This window comes from Anomaloglossus baeobatrachus, unplaced genomic scaffold (genome assembly GCF_048569485.1).
Source record: "Anomaloglossus baeobatrachus isolate aAnoBae1 unplaced genomic scaffold, aAnoBae1.hap1 Scaffold_711, whole genome shotgun sequence".
Classification (NCBI taxonomy): domain Eukaryota; kingdom Metazoa; phylum Chordata; class Amphibia; order Anura; family Aromobatidae; genus Anomaloglossus; species Anomaloglossus baeobatrachus.
The window spans coordinates 75,534-94,999 of NW_027445087.1; the positions used below are offsets into that span (position 1 = coordinate 75,534).

Consider the following 19,466-nt stretch of genomic DNA (forward strand, 5'->3'; position numbering starts at 1 on the left):
AGAGGGGGGCTTTCTCAGAGGGCTTTTTACAGTTTTTCTATTCCCAATTAGCCGTTTAAGTGTACTTATTGAAAGTAGTAATTCTTTCATAGGCCGCCCTTTCTTAGTATTTGACGTTCCTTATATTGCGGTATGAGGCTTCGCAGTAGGTTGCAAACATTCATCACCCATGACTGTCCCCAATTGAGCTCAGAAGCTCAATGTCTATCATGACCTCTCTTTTAGAATGTCCAAGAGCAAGCAAACTATTCCTCCAGGAGAGGGCGCCAACAGACTACTAAAGAGATCATCATTACTCAAAGAAAACCCCAAAAACCAATGCATGATAGGAATAAACAGGTAACTTTCTTTGGAGTGGAAGCGGAGAGATCGCACCAGATGCCAATTCTAGATGTTATCACACCTGTGGTCACTGCAGCAGCAGGTGAATCCACTTTGTCCAAAAGGGATCTATTCCATTCAATTGCAAATGATCTAGATAAGACAGAGAACTGCAGCACGGGGACATAGCCGAGTTGGTCAGGTTGAGTGGTGATGAGTTTGCTATTTGGATGAATAAAGAAAGTCAAAAGTGTGAAAGATAAAAAACAAAAGGAGGAAGTGTGAAAAGTGAATGGGCCAAATTGAGGTGCATATGAAGACGTATGCTTTCTTCCAATTCATTAAATCGGGCTAATATGAATCAGGTGAATTGAGTTCTGCTTTTGGAAACTGGGTTAAGAAGGGGTGCACCGTTCCTGGAGGTACTGCAATACCAGGTCAATGCGTGGAGTGGACAGAGCAAGCTCTTTTTCCATCTCCCTGTTCTAAAAATCCATTTAATATATGGTCCCCAGATAGGGGACGTATCAGATATTAAACTGATAAGAACAGATACTACACTTGATCTTAGCCAAAAGGCCGAGAAGCGATAACCAGAATTGGTTTGGGCCTCGAGTGGCACCCTGGCCTATGCCGGACACATCTTAGGGAGAGAGAGCGAGAGGGAGACAAACCCACGCCTACACAAGACATTTTGTCACCCAAGCCAACCCTTGAAAAGGCTGCTTTGCAGAGCCAAAACAAGAAGAATGGTGCGTTTTGCAGCCGCCGCCCACTGCAATGAATCTGAATAACTCCTCCTTTAGGGCGCAAGCAACTCCCCTCCCCCTTGCAGTCTTTCCAATTCACGATACAAAAAGACGGACAGGACAGGTTGCCTGACTTTCCGTCACTGCCACCCTTTGCCATCCTTACCCGTAGAAAGCCCTTTCATCATCCCCAAACCCTAATCTTTTCCCTTTCCTTCCCAGCCCCCAAACCCTGCCCTCTGTACCTTTCTCACCACCCGCTTCCCTTCTCCTGTCATCCCCCTACCACCCGGGAAAAAAAGAGATTGCCCCCTCCTTCCACTAGCCCACCCTCCCACCCAAAGAACAACTTCTTCTGCGCAGCTTGTTTTCTAGGCAGCAGCGCTATTGTGATGTCATCGGGGGGCATTGTGACAAGCCGCCAGTGTTCCGTCTCTTCATGTTGTGCACAGTTCAAACGGAAAATACATCAACAGGCAGACTACAGAAAAGCTTACTATCAAAGGTTAGAGGGGGGCTTTCTCAGAGGGCTTTTTACAGTTTTTCTATTCCCAATTAGCCGTTTAAGTGTACTTATTGAAAGTAGTAATTCTTTCATAGGCCGCCCTTTCTTAGTATTTGACGTTCCTTATATTGCGGTATGAGGCTTCGCAGTAGGTTGCAAACATTCATCACCCATGACTGTCCCCAATTGAGCTCAGAAGCTCAATGTCTATCATGACCTCTCTTTTAGAATGTCCAAGAGCAAGCAAACTATTCCTCCAGGAGAGGGCGCCAACAGACTACTAAAGAGATCATCATTACTCAAAGAAAACCCCAAAAACCAATGCATGATAGGAATAAACAGGTAACTTTCTTTGGAGTGGAAGCGGAGAGATCGCACCAGATGCCAATTCTAGATGTTATCACACCTGTGGTCACTGCAGCAGCAGGTGAATCCACTTTGTCCAAAAGGGATCTATTCCATTCAATTGCAAATGATCTAGATAAGACAGAGAACTGCAGCACGGGGACATAGCCGAGTTGGTCAGGTTGAGTGGTGATGAGTTTGCTATTTGGATGAATAAAGAAAGTCAAAAGTGTGAAAGATAAAAAACAAAAGGAGGAAGTGTGAAAAGTGAATGGGCCAAATTGAGGTGCATATGAAGACGTATGCTTTCTTCCAATTCATTAAATCGGGCTAATATGAATCAGGTGAATTGAGTTCTGCTTTTGGAAACTGGGTTAAGAAGGGGTGCACCGTTCCTGGAGGTACTGCAATACCAGGTCAATGCGTGGAGTGGACAGAGCAAGCTCTTTTTCCATCTCCCTGTTCTAAAAATCCATTTAATATATGGTCCCCAGATAGGGGACGTATCAGATATTAAACTGATAAGAACAGATACTACACTTGATCTTAGCCAAAAGGCCGAGAAGCGATAACCAGAATTGGTTTGGGCCTCGAGTGGCACCCTGGCCTATGCCGGACACATCTTAGGGAGAGAGAGCGAGAGGGAGACAAACCCACGCCTACACAAGACATTTTGTCACCCAAGCCAACCCTTGAAAAGGCTGCTTTGCAGAGCCAAAACAAGAAGAATGGTGCGTTTTGCAGCCGCCGCCCACTGCAATGAATCTGAATAACTCCTCCTTTAGGGCGCAAGCAACTCCCCTCCCCCTTGCAGTCTTTCCAATTCACGATACAAAAAGACGGACAGGACAGGTTGCCTGACTTGCCGTCACTGCCACCCTTTGCCATCCTTACCCGTAGAAAGCCCTTTCATCATCCCCAAACCCTAATCTTTTCCCTTTCCTTCCCAGCCCCCAAACCCTGCCCTCTGTACCTTTCTCACCACCCGCTTCCCTTCTCCTGTCATCCCCCTACCACCCGGGAAAAAAAGAGATTGCCCCCTCCTTCCACTAGCCCACCCTCCCACCCAAAGAACAACTTCTTCTGCGCAGCTTGTTTTCTAGGCAGCAGCGCTATTGTGATGTCATCGGGGGGCATTGTGACAAGCCGCCAGTGTTCCGTCTCTTCATGTTGTGCACAGTTCAAACGGAAAATACATCAACAGGCAGACTACAGAAAAGCTTACTATCAAAGGTTAGAGGGGGGCTTTCTCAGAGGGCTTTTTACAGTTTTTCTATTCCCAATTAGCCGTTTAAGTGTACTTATTGAAAGTAGTAATTCTTTCATAGGCCGCCCTTTCTTAGTATTTGACGTTCCTTATATTGCGGTATGAGGCTTCGCAGTAGGTTGCAAACATTCATCACCCATGACTGTCCCCAATTGAGCTCAGAAGCTCAATGTCTATCATGACCTCTCTTTTAGAATGTCCAAGAGCAAGCAAACTATTCCTCCAGGAGAGGGCGCCAACAGACTACTAAAGAGATCATCATTACTCAAAGAAAACCCCAAAAACCAATGCATGATAGGAATAAACAGGTAACTTTCTTTGGAGTGGAAGCGGAGAGATCGCACCAGATGCCAATTCTAGATGTTATCACACCTGTGGTCACTGCAGCAGCAGGTGAATCCACTTTGTCCAAAAGGGATCTATTCCATTCAATTGCAAATGATCTAGATAAGACAGAGAACTGCAGCACGGGGACATAGCCGAGTTGGTCAGGTTGAGTGGTGATGAGTTTGCTATTTGGATGAATAAAGAAAGTCAAAAGTGTGAAAGATAAAAAACAAAAGGAGGAAGTGTGAAAAGTGAATGGGCCAAATTGAGGTGCATATGAAGACGTATGCTTTCTTCCAATTCATTAAATCGGGCTAATATGAATCAGGTGAATTGAGTTCTGCTTTTGGAAACTGGGTTAAGAAGGGGTGCACCGTTCCTGGAGGTACTGCAATACCAGGTCAATGCGTGGAGTGGACAGAGCAAGCTCTTTTTCCATCTCCCTGTTCTAAAAATCCATTTAATATATGGTCCCCAGATAGGGGACGTATCAGATATTAAACTGATAAGAACAGATACTACACTTGATCTTAGCCAAAAGGCCGAGAAGCGATAACCAGAATTGGTTTGGGCCTCGAGTGGCACCCTGGCCTATGCCGGACACATCTTAGGGAGAGAGAGCGAGAGGGAGACAAACCCACGCCTACACAAGACATTTTGTCACCCAAGCCAACCCTTGAAAAGGCTGCTTTGCAGAGCCAAAACAAGAAGAATGGTGCGTTTTGCAGCCGCCGCCCACTGCAATGAATCTGAATAACTCCTCCTTTAGGGCGCAAGCAACTCCCCTCCCCCTTGCAGTCTTTCCAATTCACGATACAAAAAGACGGACAGGACAGGTTGCCTGACTTGCCGTCACTGCCACCCTTTGCCATCCTTACCCGTAGAAAGCCCTTTCATCATCCCCAAACCCTAATCTTTTCCCTTTCCTTCCCAGCCCCCAAACCCTGCCCTCTGTACCTTTCTCACCACCCGCTTCCCTTCTCCTGTCATCCCCCTACCACCCGGGAAAAAAAGAGATTGCCCCCTCCTTCCACTAGCCCACCCTCCCACCCAAAGAACAACTTCTTCTGCGCAGCTTGTTTTCTAGGCAGCAGCGCTATTGTGATGTCATCGGGGGGCATTGTGACAAGCCGCCAGTGTTCCGTCTCTTCATGTTGTGCACAGTTCAAACGGAAAATACATCAACAGGCAGACTACAGAAAAGCTTACTATCAAAGGTTAGAGGGGGGCTTTCTCAGAGGGCTTTTTACAGTTTTTCTATTCCCAATTAGCCGTTTAAGTGTACTTATTGAAAGTAGTAATTCTTTCATAGGCCGCCCTTTCTTAGTATTTGACGTTCCTTATATTGCGGTATGAGGCTTCGCAGTAGGTTGCAAACATTCATCACCCATGACTGTCCCCAATTGAGCTCAGAAGCTCAATGTCTATCATGACCTCTCTTTTAGAATGTCCAAGAGCAAGCAAACTATTCCTCCAGGAGAGGGCGCCAACAGACTACTAAAGAGATCATCATTACTCAAAGAAAACCCCAAAAACCAATGCATGATAGGAATAAACAGGTAACTTTCTTTGGAGTGGAAGCGGAGAGATCGCACCAGATGCCAATTCTAGATGTTATCACACCTGTGGTCACTGCAGCAGCAGGTGAATCCACTTTGTCCAAAAGGGATCTATTCCATTCAATTGCAAATGATCTAGATAAGACAGAGAACTGCAGCACGGGGACATAGCCGAGTTGGTCAGGTTGAGTGGTGATGAGTTTGCTATTTGGATGAATAAAGAAAGTCAAAAGTGTGAAAGATAAAAAACAAAAGGAGGAAGTGTGAAAAGTGAATGGGCCAAATTGAGGTGCATATGAAGACGTATGCTTTCTTCCAATTCATTAAATCGGGCTAATATGAATCAGGTGAATTGAGTTCTGCTTTTGGAAACTGGGTTAAGAAGGGGTGCACCGTTCCTGGAGGTACTGCAATACCAGGTCAATGCGTGGAGTGGACAGAGCAAGCTCTTTTTCCATCTCCCTGTTCTAAAAATCCATTTAATATATGGTCCCCAGATAGGGGACGTATCAGATATTAAACTGATAAGAACAGATACTACACTTGATCTTAGCCAAAAGGCCGAGAAGCGATAACCAGAATTGGTTTGGGCCTCGAGTGGCACCCTGGCCTATGCCGGACACATCTTAGGGAGAGAGAGCGAGAGGGAGACAAACCCACGCCTACACAAGACATTTTGTCACCCAAGCCAACCCTTGAAAAGGCTGCTTTGCAGAGCCAAAACAAGAAGAATGGTGCGTTTTGCAGCCGCCGCCCACTGCAATGAATCTGAATAACTCCTCCTTTAGGGCGCAAGCAACTCCCCTCCCCCTTGCAGTCTTTCCAATTCACGATACAAAAAGACGGACAGGACAGGTTGCCTGACTTTCCGTCACTGCCACCCTTTGCCATCCTTACCCGTAGAAAGCCCTTTCATCATCCCCAAACCCTAATCTTTTCCCTTTCCTTCCCAGCCCCCAAACCCTGCCCTCTGTACCTTTCTCACCACCCGCTTCCCTTCTCCTGTCATCCCCCTACCACCCGGGAAAAAAAGAGATTGCCCCCTCCTTCCACTAGCCCACCCTCCCACCCAAAGAACAACTTCTTCTGCGCAGCTTGTTTTCTAGGCAGCAGCGCTATTGTGATGTCATCGGGGGGCATTGTGACAAGCCGCCAGTGTTCCGTCTCTTCATGTTGTGCACAGTTCAAACGGAAAATACATCAACAGGCAGACTACAGAAAAGCTTACTATCAAAGGTTAGAGGGGGGCTTTCTCAGAGGGCTTTTTACAGTTTTTCTATTCCCAATTAGCCGTTTAAGTGTACTTATTGAAAGTAGTAATTCTTTCATAGGCCGCCCTTTCTTAGTATTTGACGTTCCTTATATTGCGGTATGAGGCTTCGCAGTAGGTTGCAAACATTCATCACCCATGACTGTCCCCAATTGAGCTCAGAAGCTCAATGTCTATCATGACCTCTCTTTTAGAATGTCCAAGAGCAAGCAAACTATTCCTCCAGGAGAGGGCGCCAACAGACTACTAAAGAGATCATCATTACTCAAAGAAAACCCCAAAAACCAATGCATGATAGGAATAAACAGGTAACTTTCTTTGGAGTGGAAGCGGAGAGATCGCACCAGATGCCAATTCTAGATGTTATCACACCTGTGGTCACTGCAGCAGCAGGTGAATCCACTTTGTCCAAAAGGGATCTATTCCATTCAATTGCAAATGATCTAGATAAGACAGAGAACTGCAGCACGGGGACATAGCCGAGTTGGTCAGGTTGAGTGGTGATGAGTTTGCTATTTGGATGAATAAAGAAAGTCAAAAGTGTGAAAGATAAAAAACAAAAGGAGGAAGTGTGAAAAGTGAATGGGCCAAATTGAGGTGCATATGAAGACGTATGCTTTCTTCCAATTCATTAAATCGGGCTAATATGAATCAGGTGAATTGAGTTCTGCTTTTGGAAACTGGGTTAAGAAGGGGTGCACCGTTCCTGGAGGTACTGCAATACCAGGTCAATGCGTGGAGTGGACAGAGCAAGCTCTTTTTCCATCTCCCTGTTCTAAAAATCCATTTAATATATGGTCCCCAGATAGGGGACGTATCAGATATTAAACTGATAAGAACAGATACTACACTTGATCTTAGCCAAAAGGCCGAGAAGCGATAACCAGAATTGGTTTGGGCCTCGAGTGGCACCCTGGCCTATGCCGGACACATCTTAGGGAGAGAGAGCGAGAGGGAGACAAACCCACGCCTACACAAGACATTTTGTCACCCAAGCCAACCCTTGAAAAGGCTGCTTTGCAGAGCCAAAACAAGAAGAATGGTGCGTTTTGCAGCCGCCGCCCACTGCAATGAATCTGAATAACTCCTCCTTTAGGGCGCAAGCAACTCCCCTCCCCCTTGCAGTCTTTCCAATTCACGATACAAAAAGACGGACAGGACAGGTTGCCTGACTTTCCGTCACTGCCACCCTTTGCCATCCTTACCCGTAGAAAGCCCTTTCATCATCCCCAAACCCTAATCTTTTCCCTTTCCTTCCCAGCCCCCAAACCCTGCCCTCTGTACCTTTCTCACCACCCGCTTCCCTTCTCCTGTCATCCCCCTACCACCCGGGAAAAAAAGAGATTGCCCCCTCCTTCCACTAGCCCACCCTCCCACCCAAAGAACAACTTCTTCTGCGCAGCTTGTTTTCTAGGCAGCAGCGCTATTGTGATGTCATCGGGGGGCATTGTGACAAGCCGCCAGTGTTCCGTCTCTTCATGTTGTGCACAGTTCAAACGGAAAATACATCAACAGGCAGACTACAGAAAAGCTTACTATCAAAGGTTAGAGGGGGGCTTTCTCAGAGGGCTTTTTACAGTTTTTCTATTCCCAATTAGCCGTTTAAGTGTACTTATTGAAAGTAGTAATTCTTTCATAGGCCGCCCTTTCTTAGTATTTGACGTTCCTTATATTGCGGTATGAGGCTTCGCAGTAGGTTGCAAACATTCATCACCCATGACTGTCCCCAATTGAGCTCAGAAGCTCAATGTCTATCATGACCTCTCTTTTAGAATGTCCAAGAGCAAGCAAACTATTCCTCCAGGAGAGGGCGCCAACAGACTACTAAAGAGATCATCATTACTCAAAGAAAACCCCAAAAACCAATGCATGATAGGAATAAACAGGTAACTTTCTTTGGAGTGGAAGCGGAGAGATCGCACCAGATGCCAATTCTAGATGTTATCACACCTGTGGTCACTGCAGCAGCAGGTGAATCCACTTTGTCCAAAAGGGATCTATTCCATTCAATTGCAAATGATCTAGATAAGACAGAGAACTGCAGCACGGGGACATAGCCGAGTTGGTCAGGTTGAGTGGTGATGAGTTTGCTATTTGGATGAATAAAGAAAGTCAAAAGTGTGAAAGATAAAAAACAAAAGGAGGAAGTGTGAAAAGTGAATGGGCCAAATTGAGGTGCATATGAAGACGTATGCTTTCTTCCAATTCATTAAATCGGGCTAATATGAATCAGGTGAATTGAGTTCTGCTTTTGGAAACTGGGTTAAGAAGGGGTGCACCGTTCCTGGAGGTACTGCAATACCAGGTCAATGCGTGGAGTGGACAGAGCAAGCTCTTTTTCCATCTCCCTGTTCTAAAAATCCATTTAATATATGGTCCCCAGATAGGGGACGTATCAGATATTAAACTGATAAGAACAGATACTACACTTGATCTTAGCCAAAAGGCCGAGAAGCGATAACCAGAATTGGTTTGGGCCTCGAGTGGCACCCTGGCCTATGCCGGACACATCTTAGGGAGAGAGAGCGAGAGGGAGACAAACCCACGCCTACACAAGACATTTTGTCACCCAAGCCAACCCTTGAAAAGGCTGCTTTGCAGAGCCAAAACAAGAAGAATGGTGCGTTTTGCAGCCGCCGCCCACTGCAATGAATCTGAATAACTCCTCCTTTAGGGCGCAAGCAACTCCCCTCCCCCTTGCAGTCTTTCCAATTCACGATACAAAAAGACGGACAGGACAGGTTGCCTGACTTTCCGTCACTGCCACCCTTTGCCATCCTTACCCGTAGAAAGCCCTTTCATCATCCCCAAACCCTAATCTTTTCCCTTTCCTTCCCAGCCCCCAAACCCTGCCCTCTGTACCTTTCTCACCACCCGCTTCCCTTCTCCTGTCATCCCCCTACCACCCGGGAAAAAAAGAGATTGCCCCCTCCTTCCACTAGCCCACCCTCCCACCCAAAGAACAACTTCTTCTGCGCAGCTTGTTTTCTAGGCAGCAGCGCTATTGTGATGTCATCGGGGGGCATTGTGACAAGCCGCCAGTGTTCCGTCTCTTCATGTTGTGCACAGTTCAAACGGAAAATACATCAACAGGCAGACTACAGAAAAGCTTACTATCAAAGGTTAGAGGGGGGCTTTCTCAGAGGGCTTTTTACAGTTTTTCTATTCCCAATTAGCCGTTTAAGTGTACTTATTGAAAGTAGTAATTCTTTCATAGGCCGCCCTTTCTTAGTATTTGACGTTCCTTATATTGCGGTATGAGGCTTCGCAGTAGGTTGCAAACATTCATCACCCATGACTGTCCCCAATTGAGCTCAGAAGCTCAATGTCTATCATGACCTCTCTTTTAGAATGTCCAAGAGCAAGCAAACTATTCCTCCAGGAGAGGGCGCCAACAGACTACTAAAGAGATCATCATTACTCAAAGAAAACCCCAAAAACCAATGCATGATAGGAATAAACAGGTAACTTTCTTTGGAGTGGAAGCGGAGAGATCGCACCAGATGCCAATTCTAGATGTTATCACACCTGTGGTCACTGCAGCAGCAGGTGAATCCACTTTGTCCAAAAGGGATCTATTCCATTCAATTGCAAATGATCTAGATAAGACAGAGAACTGCAGCACGGGGACATAGCCGAGTTGGTCAGGTTGAGTGGTGATGAGTTTGCTATTTGGATGAATAAAGAAAGTCAAAAGTGTGAAAGATAAAAAACAAAAGGAGGAAGTGTGAAAAGTGAATGGGCCAAATTGAGGTGCATATGAAGACGTATGCTTTCTTCCAATTCATTAAATCGGGCTAATATGAATCAGGTGAATTGAGTTCTGCTTTTGGAAACTGGGTTAAGAAGGGGTGCACCGTTCCTGGAGGTACTGCAATACCAGGTCAATGCGTGGAGTGGACAGAGCAAGCTCTTTTTCCATCTCCCTGTTCTAAAAATCCATTTAATATATGGTCCCCAGATAGGGGACGTATCAGATATTAAACTGATAAGAACAGATACTACACTTGATCTTAGCCAAAAGGCCGAGAAGCGATAACCAGAATTGGTTTGGGCCTCGAGTGGCACCCTGGCCTATGCCGGACACATCTTAGGGAGAGAGAGCGAGAGGGAGACAAACCCACGCCTACACAAGACATTTTGTCACCCAAGCCAACCCTTGAAAAGGCTGCTTTGCAGAGCCAAAACAAGAAGAATGGTGCGTTTTGCAGCCGCCGCCCACTGCAATGAATCTGAATAACTCCTCCTTTAGGGCGCAAGCAACTCCCCTCCCCCTTGCAGTCTTTCCAATTCACGATACAAAAAGACGGACAGGACAGGTTGCCTGACTTTCCGTCACTGCCACCCTTTGCCATCCTTACCCGTAGAAAGCCCTTTCATCATCCCCAAACCCTAATCTTTTCCCTTTCCTTCCCAGCCCCCAAACCCTGCCCTCTGTACCTTTCTCACCACCCGCTTCCCTTCTCCTGTCATCCCCCTACCACCCGGGAAAAAAAGAGATTGCCCCCTCCTTCCACTAGCCCACCCTCCCACCCAAAGAACAACTTCTTCTGCGCAGCTTGTTTTCTAGGCAGCAGCGCTATTGTGATGTCATCGGGGGGCATTGTGACAAGCCGCCAGTGTTCCGTCTCTTCATGTTGTGCACAGTTCAAACGGAAAATACATCAACAGGCAGACTACAGAAAAGCTTACTATCAAAGGTTAGAGGGGGGCTTTCTCAGAGGGCTTTTTACAGTTTTTCTATTCCCAATTAGCCGTTTAAGTGTACTTATTGAAAGTAGTAATTCTTTCATAGGCCGCCCTTTCTTAGTATTTGACGTTCCTTATATTGCGGTATGAGGCTTCGCAGTAGGTTGCAAACATTCATCACCCATGACTGTCCCCAATTGAGCTCAGAAGCTCAATGTCTATCATGACCTCTCTTTTAGAATGTCCAAGAGCAAGCAAACTATTCCTCCAGGAGAGGGCGCCAACAGACTACTAAAGAGATCATCATTACTCAAAGAAAACCCCAAAAACCAATGCATGATAGGAATAAACAGGTAACTTTCTTTGGAGTGGAAGCGGAGAGATCGCACCAGATGCCAATTCTAGATGTTATCACACCTGTGGTCACTGCAGCAGCAGGTGAATCCACTTTGTCCAAAAGGGATCTATTCCATTCAATTGCAAATGATCTAGATAAGACAGAGAACTGCAGCACGGGGACATAGCCGAGTTGGTCAGGTTGAGTGGTGATGAGTTTGCTATTTGGATGAATAAAGAAAGTCAAAAGTGTGAAAGATAAAAAACAAAAGGAGGAAGTGTGAAAAGTGAATGGGCCAAATTGAGGTGCATATGAAGACGTATGCTTTCTTCCAATTCATTAAATCGGGCTAATATGAATCAGGTGAATTGAGTTCTGCTTTTGGAAACTGGGTTAAGAAGGGGTGCACCGTTCCTGGAGGTACTGCAATACCAGGTCAATGCGTGGAGTGGACAGAGCAAGCTCTTTTTCCATCTCCCTGTTCTAAAAATCCATTTAATATATGGTCCCCAGATAGGGGACGTATCAGATATTAAACTGATAAGAACAGATACTACACTTGATCTTAGCCAAAAGGCCGAGAAGCGATAACCAGAATTGGTTTGGGCCTCGAGTGGCACCCTGGCCTATGCCGGACACATCTTAGGGAGAGAGAGCGAGAGGGAGACAAACCCACGCCTACACAAGACATTTTGTCACCCAAGCCAACCCTTGAAAAGGCTGCTTTGCAGAGCCAAAACAAGAAGAATGGTGCGTTTTGCAGCCGCCGCCCACTGCAATGAATCTGAATAACTCCTCCTTTAGGGCGCAAGCAACTCCCCTCCCCCTTGCAGTCTTTCCAATTCACGATACAAAAAGACGGACAGGACAGGTTGCCTGACTTTCCGTCACTGCCACCCTTTGCCATCCTTACCCGTAGAAAGCCCTTTCATCATCCCCAAACCCTAATCTTTTCCCTTTCCTTCCCAGCCCCCAAACCCTGCCCTCTGTACCTTTCTCACCACCCGCTTCCCTTCTCCTGTCATCCCCCTACCACCCGGGAAAAAAAGAGATTGCCCCCTCCTTCCACTAGCCCACCCTCCCACCCAAAGAACAACTTCTTCTGCGCAGCTTGTTTTCTAGGCAGCAGCGCTATTGTGATGTCATCGGGGGGCATTGTGACAAGCCGCCAGTGTTCCGTCTCTTCATGTTGTGCACAGTTCAAACGGAAAATACATCAACAGGCAGACTACAGAAAAGCTTACTATCAAAGGTTAGAGGGGGGCTTTCTCAGAGGGCTTTTTACAGTTTTTCTATTCCCAATTAGCCGTTTAAGTGTACTTATTGAAAGTAGTAATTCTTTCATAGGCCGCCCTTTCTTAGTATTTGACGTTCCTTATATTGCGGTATGAGGCTTCGCAGTAGGTTGCAAACATTCATCACCCATGACTGTCCCCAATTGAGCTCAGAAGCTCAATGTCTATCATGACCTCTCTTTTAGAATGTCCAAGAGCAAGCAAACTATTCCTCCAGGAGAGGGCGCCAACAGACTACTAAAGAGATCATCATTACTCAAAGAAAACCCCAAAAACCAATGCATGATAGGAATAAACAGGTAACTTTCTTTGGAGTGGAAGCGGAGAGATCGCACCAGATGCCAATTCTAGATGTTATCACACCTGTGGTCACTGCAGCAGCAGGTGAATCCACTTTGTCCAAAAGGGATCTATTCCATTCAATTGCAAATGATCTAGATAAGACAGAGAACTGCAGCACGGGGACATAGCCGAGTTGGTCAGGTTGAGTGGTGATGAGTTTGCTATTTGGATGAATAAAGAAAGTCAAAAGTGTGAAAGATAAAAAACAAAAGGAGGAAGTGTGAAAAGTGAATGGGCCAAATTGAGGTGCATATGAAGACGTATGCTTTCTTCCAATTCATTAAATCGGGCTAATATGAATCAGGTGAATTGAGTTCTGCTTTTGGAAACTGGGTTAAGAAGGGGTGCACCGTTCCTGGAGGTACTGCAATACCAGGTCAATGCGTGGAGTGGACAGAGCAAGCTCTTTTTCCATCTCCCTGTTCTAAAAATCCATTTAATATATGGTCCCCAGATAGGGGACGTATCAGATATTAAACTGATAAGAACAGATACTACACTTGATCTTAGCCAAAAGGCCGAGAAGCGATAACCAGAATTGGTTTGGGCCTCGAGTGGCACCCTGGCCTATGCCGGACACATCTTAGGGAGAGAGAGCGAGAGGGAGACAAACCCACGCCTACACAAGACATTTTGTCACCCAAGCCAACCCTTGAAAAGGCTGCTTTGCAGAGCCAAAACAAGAAGAATGGTGCGTTTTGCAGCCGCCGCCCACTGCAATGAATCTGAATAACTCCTCCTTTAGGGCGCAAGCAACTCCCCTCCCCCTTGCAGTCTTTCCAATTCACGATACAAAAAGACGGACAGGACAGGTTGCCTGACTTTCCGTCACTGCCACCCTTTGCCATCCTTACCCGTAGAAAGCCCTTTCATCATCCCCAAACCCTAATCTTTTCCCTTTCCTTCCCAGCCCCCAAACCCTGCCCTCTGTACCTTTCTCACCACCCGCTTCCCTTCTCCTGTCATCCCCCTACCACCCGGGAAAAAAAGAGATTGCCCCCTCCTTCCACTAGCCCACCCTCCCACCCAAAGAACAACTTCTTCTGCGCAGCTTGTTTTCTAGGCAGCAGCGCTATTGTGATGTCATCGGGGGGCATTGTGACAAGCCGCCAGTGTTCCGTCTCTTCATGTTGTGCACAGTTCAAACGGAAAATACATCAACAGGCAGACTACAGAAAAGCTTACTATCAAAGGTTAGAGGGGGGCTTTCTCAGAGGGCTTTTTACAGTTTTTCTATTCCCAATTAGCCGTTTAAGTGTACTTATTGAAAGTAGTAATTCTTTCATAGGCCGCCCTTTCTTAGTATTTGACGTTCCTTATATTGCGGTATGAGGCTTCGCAGTAGGTTGCAAACATTCATCACCCATGACTGTCCCCAATTGAGCTCAGAAGCTCAATGTCTATCATGACCTCTCTTTTAGAATGTCCAAGAGCAAGCAAACTATTCCTCCAGGAGAGGGCGCCAACAGACTACTAAAGAGATCATCATTACTCAAAGAAAACCCCAAAAACCAATGCATGATAGGAATAAACAGGTAACTTTCTTTGGAGTGGAAGCGGAGAGATCGCACCAGATGCCAATTCTAGATGTTATCACACCTGTGGTCACTGCAGCAGCAGGTGAATCCACTTTGTCCAAAAGGGATCTATTCCATTCAATTGCAAATGATCTAGATAAGACAGAGAACTGCAGCACGGGGACATAGCCGAGTTGGTCAGGTTGAGTGGTGATGAGTTTGCTATTTGGATGAATAAAGAAAGTCAAAAGTGTGAAAGATAAAAAACAAAAGGAGGAAGTGTGAAAAGTGAATGGGCCAAATTGAGGTGCATATGAAGACGTATGCTTTCTTCCAATTCATTAAATCGGGCTAATATGAATCAGGTGAATTGAGTTCTGCTTTTGGAAACTGGGTTAAGAAGGGGTGCACCGTTCCTGGAGGTACTGCAATACCAGGTCAATGCGTGGAGTGGACAGAGCAAGCTCTTTTTCCATCTCCCTGTTCTAAAAATCCATTTAATATATGGTCCCCAGATAGGGGACGTATCAGATATTAAACTGATAAGAACAGATTTTTGATTTAATGAAGCTTTCCAAAGCACCGCAAAAAATGCATGACCGAAGTCACACCAAAAACAGTGCAAAGGCTAGGATTCGTGTGGACCCCTCCGTGAGGAGAGGGTCCCCAAAAATCAACCCCGTCCCTCCGAGCCAGAAGGCCACAGCAAGGGTCAGGGATCTTCGGTGCTCCCCCAAGCCGAAGCCTGGTTGAGCCTTGTCGTTGCTCCCAGCGTCCACCCAGGCATCTTACCCAAGTGGAGTAGAGAGCTACTAGTTGTTGGTTTCGCAGCCGAAACTGCCCGGACCGTCAACCGGTGTTGGTTTCTCAGCCCAAGGCTAACCGGACCTCCAACCGGGTGTTGGTTTCTCAGCCGAAGCTGACCCGGACCTCCAACCGGGTGTTGGTTTCTCAGCCGAAGCTGACCCAGACCTCCAACCGGGTGTTGGTTTCTCAGCCCAAAGCTGAACGGACCTCCGACCATGATTATAAAAATTTCCCTTCCTAGCCAGAAGGCCGGGATAGAGCAATATGCTCAGAAAGTATGAAAGGGCAAGGTACGGTGTGCTACAGAGCCCAAGGCTCGCCGGGGTCCCAAGCCAGCAAGCTCAGACTCACTCCAGGGTCGTCAGTCCTGGGGCACATTGCACCATAGCCCCCACACTTACTCAGTCTAATAGCCTCGATCCTGGTAGGGCCATGTTTTCCTCTAGATGAATATACTATACATCAAGAGTACTAGCAAGCGCAACCTTCCAGTGTGCATTGCATCTGCCGAGCCTCACAGATACTACACTTGATCTTAGCCAAAAGGCCGAGAAGCGATAACCAGAATTGGTTTGGGCCTCGAGTGGCACCCTGGCCTATGCCGGACACATCTTAGGGAGAGAGAGCGAGAGGGAGACAAACCCACGCCTACACAAGACATTTTGTCACCCAAGCCAACCCTTGAAAAGGCTGCTTTGCAGAGCCAAAACAAGAAGAATGGTGCGTTTTGCAGCCGCCGCCCACTGCAATGAATCTGAATAACTCCTCCTTTAGGGCGCAAGCAACTCCCCTCCCCCTTGCAGTCTTTCCAATTCACGATACAAAAAGACGGACAGGACAGGTTGCCTGACTTTCCGTCACTGCCACCCTTTGCCATCCTTACCCGTAGAAAGCCCTTTCATCATCCCCAAACCCTAATCTTTTCCCTTTCCTTCCCAGCCCCCAAACCCTGCCCTCTGTACCTTTCTCACCACCCGCTTCCCTTCTCCTGTCATCCCCCTACCACCCGGGAAAAAAAGAGATTGCCCCCTCCTTCCACTAGCCCACCCTCCCACCCAAAGAACAACTTCTTCTGCGCAGCTTGTTTTCTAGGCAGCAGCGCTATTGTGATGTCATCGGGGGGCATTGTGACAAGCCGCCAGTGTTCCGTCTCTTCATGTTGTGCACAGTTCAAACGGAAAATACATCAACAGGCAGACTACAGAAAAGCTTACTATCAAAGGTTAGAGGGGGGCTTTCTCAGAGGGCTTTTTACAGTTTTTCTATTCCCAATTAGCCGTTTAAGTGTACTTATTGAAAGTAGTAATTCTTTCATAGGCCGCCCTTTCTTAGTATTTGACGTTCCTTATATTGCGGTATGAGGCTTCGCAGTAGGTTGCAAACATTCATCACCCATGACTGTCCCCAATTGAGCTCAGAAGCTCAATGTCTATCATGACCTCTCTTTTAGAATGTCCAAGAGCAAGCAAACTATTCCTCCAGGAGAGGGCGCCAACAGACTACTAAAGAGATCATCATTACTCAAAGAAAACCCCAAAAACCAATGCATGATAGGAATAAACAGGTAACTTTCTTTGGAGTGGAAGCGGAGAGATCGCACCAGATGCCAATTCTAGATGTTATCACACCTGTGGTCACTGCAGCAGCAGGTGAATCCACTTTGTCCAAAAGGGATCTATTCCATTCAATTGCAAATGATCTAGATAAGACAGAGAACTGCAGCACGGGGACATAGCCGAGTTGGTCAGGTTGAGTGGTGATGAGTTTGCTATTTGGATGAATAAAGAAAGTCAAAAGTGTGAAAGATAAAAAACAAAAGGAGGAAGTGTGAAAAGTGAATGGGCCAAATTGAGGTGCATATGAAGACGTATGCTTTCTTCCAATTCATTAAATCGGGCTAATATGAATCAGGTGAATTGAGTTCTGCTTTTGGAAACTGGGTTAAGAAGGGGTGCACCGTTCCTGGAGGTACTGCAATACCAGGTCAATGCGTGGAGTGGACAGAGCAAGCTCTTTTTCCATCTCCCTGTTCTAAAAATCCATTTAATATATGGTCCCCAGATAGGGGACGTATCAGATATTAAACTGATAAGAACAGATTTTTGATTTAATGAAGCTTTCCAAAGCACCGCAAAAAATGCATGACCGAAGTCACACCAAAAACAGTGCAAAGGCTAGGATTCGTGTGGACCCCTCCGTGAGGAGAGGGTCCCCAAAAATCAACCCCGTCCCTCCGAGCCAGAAGGCCACAGCAAGGGTCAGGGATCTTCGGTGCTCCCCCAAGCCGAAGCCTGGTTGAGCCTTGTCGTTGCTCCCAGCGTCCACCCAGGCATCTTACCCAAGTGGAGTAGAGAGCTACTAGTTGTTGGTTTCGCAGCCGAAACTGCCCGGACCGTCAACCGGTGTTGGTTTCTCAGCCCAAGGCTAACCGGACCTCCAACCGGGTGTTGGTTTCTCAGCCGAAGCTGACCCGGACCTCCAACCGGGTGTTGGTTTCTCAGCCGAAGCTGACCCAGACCTCCAACCGGGTGTTGGTTTCTCAGCCGAAGCTGACCCGGACCTCCAACCGGGTGTTGGTTTCTCAGCCCAAAGCTGAACGGACCTCCGACCATGATTATAAAAATTTCCCTTCCTAGCCAGAAGGCCGGGATAGAGCAATATGCTCAGAAAGTATGAAAGGGCAAGGTACGGTGTGCTACAGAGCCCAAGGCTCGCCGGGGTCCCAAGCCAGCAAGCTCAGACTCACTCCAGGGTCGTCAGTCCTGGGGCACATTGCACCATAGCCCCCACACTTACTCAGTCTAATAGCCTCGATCCTGGTAGGGCCATGTTTTCCTCTAGATGAATATACTATACATCAAGAGTACTAGCAAGCGCAACCTTCCAGTGTGCATTGCATCTGCCGAGCCTCACAGATACTACACTTGATCTTAGCCAAAAGGCCGAGAAGCGATAAAGAACAGATACTACACTTGATCTTAGCCAAAAGGCCGAGAAGCGATAACCAGAATTGGTTTGGGCCTCGAGTGGCACCCTGGCCTATGCCGGACACATCTTAGGGAGAGAGAGCGAGAGGGAGACAAACCCACGCCTACACAAGACATTTTGTCACCCAAGCCAACCCTTGAAAAGGCTGCTTTGCAGAGCCAAAACAAGAAGAATGGTGCGTTTTGCAGCCGCCGCCCACTGCAATGAATCTGAATAACTCCTCCTTTAGGGCGCAAGCAACTCCCCTCCCCCTTGCAGTCTTTCCAATTCACGATACAAAAAGACGGACAGGACAGGTTGCCTGACTTTCCGTCACTGCCACCCTTTGCCATCCTTACCCGTAGAAAGCCCTTTCATCATCCCCAAACCCTAATCTTTTCCCTTTCCTTCCCAGCCCCCAAACCCTGCCCTCTGTACCTTTCTCACCACCCGCTTCCCTTCTCCTGTCATCCCCCTACCACCCGGGAAAAAAAGAGATTGCCCCCTCCTTCCACTAGCCCACCCTCCCACCCAAAGAACAACTTCTTCTGCGCAGCTTGTTTTCTAGGCAGCAGCGCTATTGTGATGTCATCGGGGGGCATTGTGACAAGCCGCCAGTGTTCCGTCTCTTCATGTTGTGCACAGTTCAAACGGAAAATACATCAACAGGCAGACTACAGAAAAGCTTACTATCAAAGGTTAGAGGGGGGCTTTCTCAGAGGGCTTTTTACAGTTTTTCTATTCCCAATTAGCCGTTTAAGTGTACTTATTGAAAGTAGTAATTCTTTCATAGGCCGCCCTTTCTTAGTATTTGACGTTCCTTATATTGCGGTATGAGGCTTCGCAGTAGGTTGCAAACATTCATCACCCATGACTGTCCCCAATTGAGCTCAGAAGCTCAATGTCTATCATGACCTCTCTTTTAGAATGTCCAAGAGCAAGCAAACTATTCCTCCAGGAGAGGGCGCCAACAGACTACTAAAGAGATCATCATTACTCAAAGAAAACCCCAAAAACCAATGCATGATAGGAATAAACAGGTAACTTTCTTTGGAGTGGAAGCGGAGAGATCGCACCAGATGCCAATTCTAGATGTTATCACACCTGTGGTCACTGCAGCAGCAGGTGAATCCACTTTGTCCAAAAGGGATCTATTCCATTCAATTGCA

At 46.9% G+C, this 19,466-nt stretch overlaps 11 non-coding genes and 2 pseudogenes across 11 annotated transcripts; all 13 read right to left on the reverse strand.

The window, feature by feature from the left end:
* Nucleotides 1–721: 721 nt before the first annotated feature.
* Nucleotides 722–912, reverse strand: LOC142287181 (U2 spliceosomal RNA). The gene has a single exon (XR_012748186.1). It is a non-coding gene; the product is annotated as a U2 spliceosomal RNA (small nuclear RNA).
* A 1,387-nt stretch (nucleotides 913–2,299) lies between these two features.
* On the reverse strand, nucleotides 2,300–2,490 carry LOC142287183 (U2 spliceosomal RNA). The gene has a single exon (XR_012748187.1). It is a non-coding gene; the product is annotated as a U2 spliceosomal RNA (small nuclear RNA).
* Nucleotides 2,491–3,877: 1,387 nt separating this feature from the next.
* LOC142287184 (U2 spliceosomal RNA) lies at nucleotides 3,878–4,068 on the reverse strand. Its single transcript, XR_012748188.1, has one exon. It is a non-coding gene; the product is annotated as a U2 spliceosomal RNA (small nuclear RNA).
* A 1,387-nt stretch (nucleotides 4,069–5,455) lies between these two features.
* On the reverse strand, nucleotides 5,456–5,646 carry LOC142287185 (U2 spliceosomal RNA). The gene has a single exon (XR_012748189.1). It is a non-coding gene; the product is annotated as a U2 spliceosomal RNA (small nuclear RNA).
* Nucleotides 5,647–7,033: 1,387 nt separating this feature from the next.
* On the reverse strand, nucleotides 7,034–7,224 carry LOC142287186 (U2 spliceosomal RNA). Its single transcript, XR_012748190.1, has one exon. It is a non-coding gene; the product is annotated as a U2 spliceosomal RNA (small nuclear RNA).
* Nucleotides 7,225–8,611: 1,387 nt separating this feature from the next.
* On the reverse strand, nucleotides 8,612–8,802 carry LOC142287188 (U2 spliceosomal RNA). The gene has a single exon (XR_012748192.1). It is a non-coding gene; the product is annotated as a U2 spliceosomal RNA (small nuclear RNA).
* A 1,387-nt stretch (nucleotides 8,803–10,189) lies between these two features.
* Nucleotides 10,190–10,380, reverse strand: LOC142287189 (U2 spliceosomal RNA). Its single transcript, XR_012748193.1, has one exon. It is a non-coding gene; the product is annotated as a U2 spliceosomal RNA (small nuclear RNA).
* Nucleotides 10,381–11,767: 1,387 nt separating this feature from the next.
* Nucleotides 11,768–11,958, reverse strand: LOC142287190 (U2 spliceosomal RNA). Its single transcript, XR_012748194.1, has one exon. It is a non-coding gene; the product is annotated as a U2 spliceosomal RNA (small nuclear RNA).
* Nucleotides 11,959–13,345: 1,387 nt separating this feature from the next.
* Nucleotides 13,346–13,536, reverse strand: LOC142287191 (U2 spliceosomal RNA). Its single transcript, XR_012748195.1, has one exon. It is a non-coding gene; the product is annotated as a U2 spliceosomal RNA (small nuclear RNA).
* A 1,387-nt stretch (nucleotides 13,537–14,923) lies between these two features.
* On the reverse strand, nucleotides 14,924–15,116 carry LOC142287135 (U2 spliceosomal RNA). The gene has a single exon (XR_012748147.1). It is a non-coding gene; the product is annotated as a U2 spliceosomal RNA (small nuclear RNA).
* A 646-nt stretch (nucleotides 15,117–15,762) lies between these two features.
* On the reverse strand, nucleotides 15,763–15,889 carry LOC142287142 (U2 spliceosomal RNA; annotated as a pseudogene).
* Nucleotides 15,890–17,276: 1,387 nt separating this feature from the next.
* On the reverse strand, nucleotides 17,277–17,469 carry LOC142287136 (U2 spliceosomal RNA). The gene has a single exon (XR_012748148.1). It is a non-coding gene; the product is annotated as a U2 spliceosomal RNA (small nuclear RNA).
* A 686-nt stretch (nucleotides 17,470–18,155) lies between these two features.
* Nucleotides 18,156–18,332, reverse strand: LOC142287138 (U2 spliceosomal RNA; annotated as a pseudogene).
* Between the last annotated feature and the right edge of the window lie 1,134 nt (nucleotides 18,333–19,466).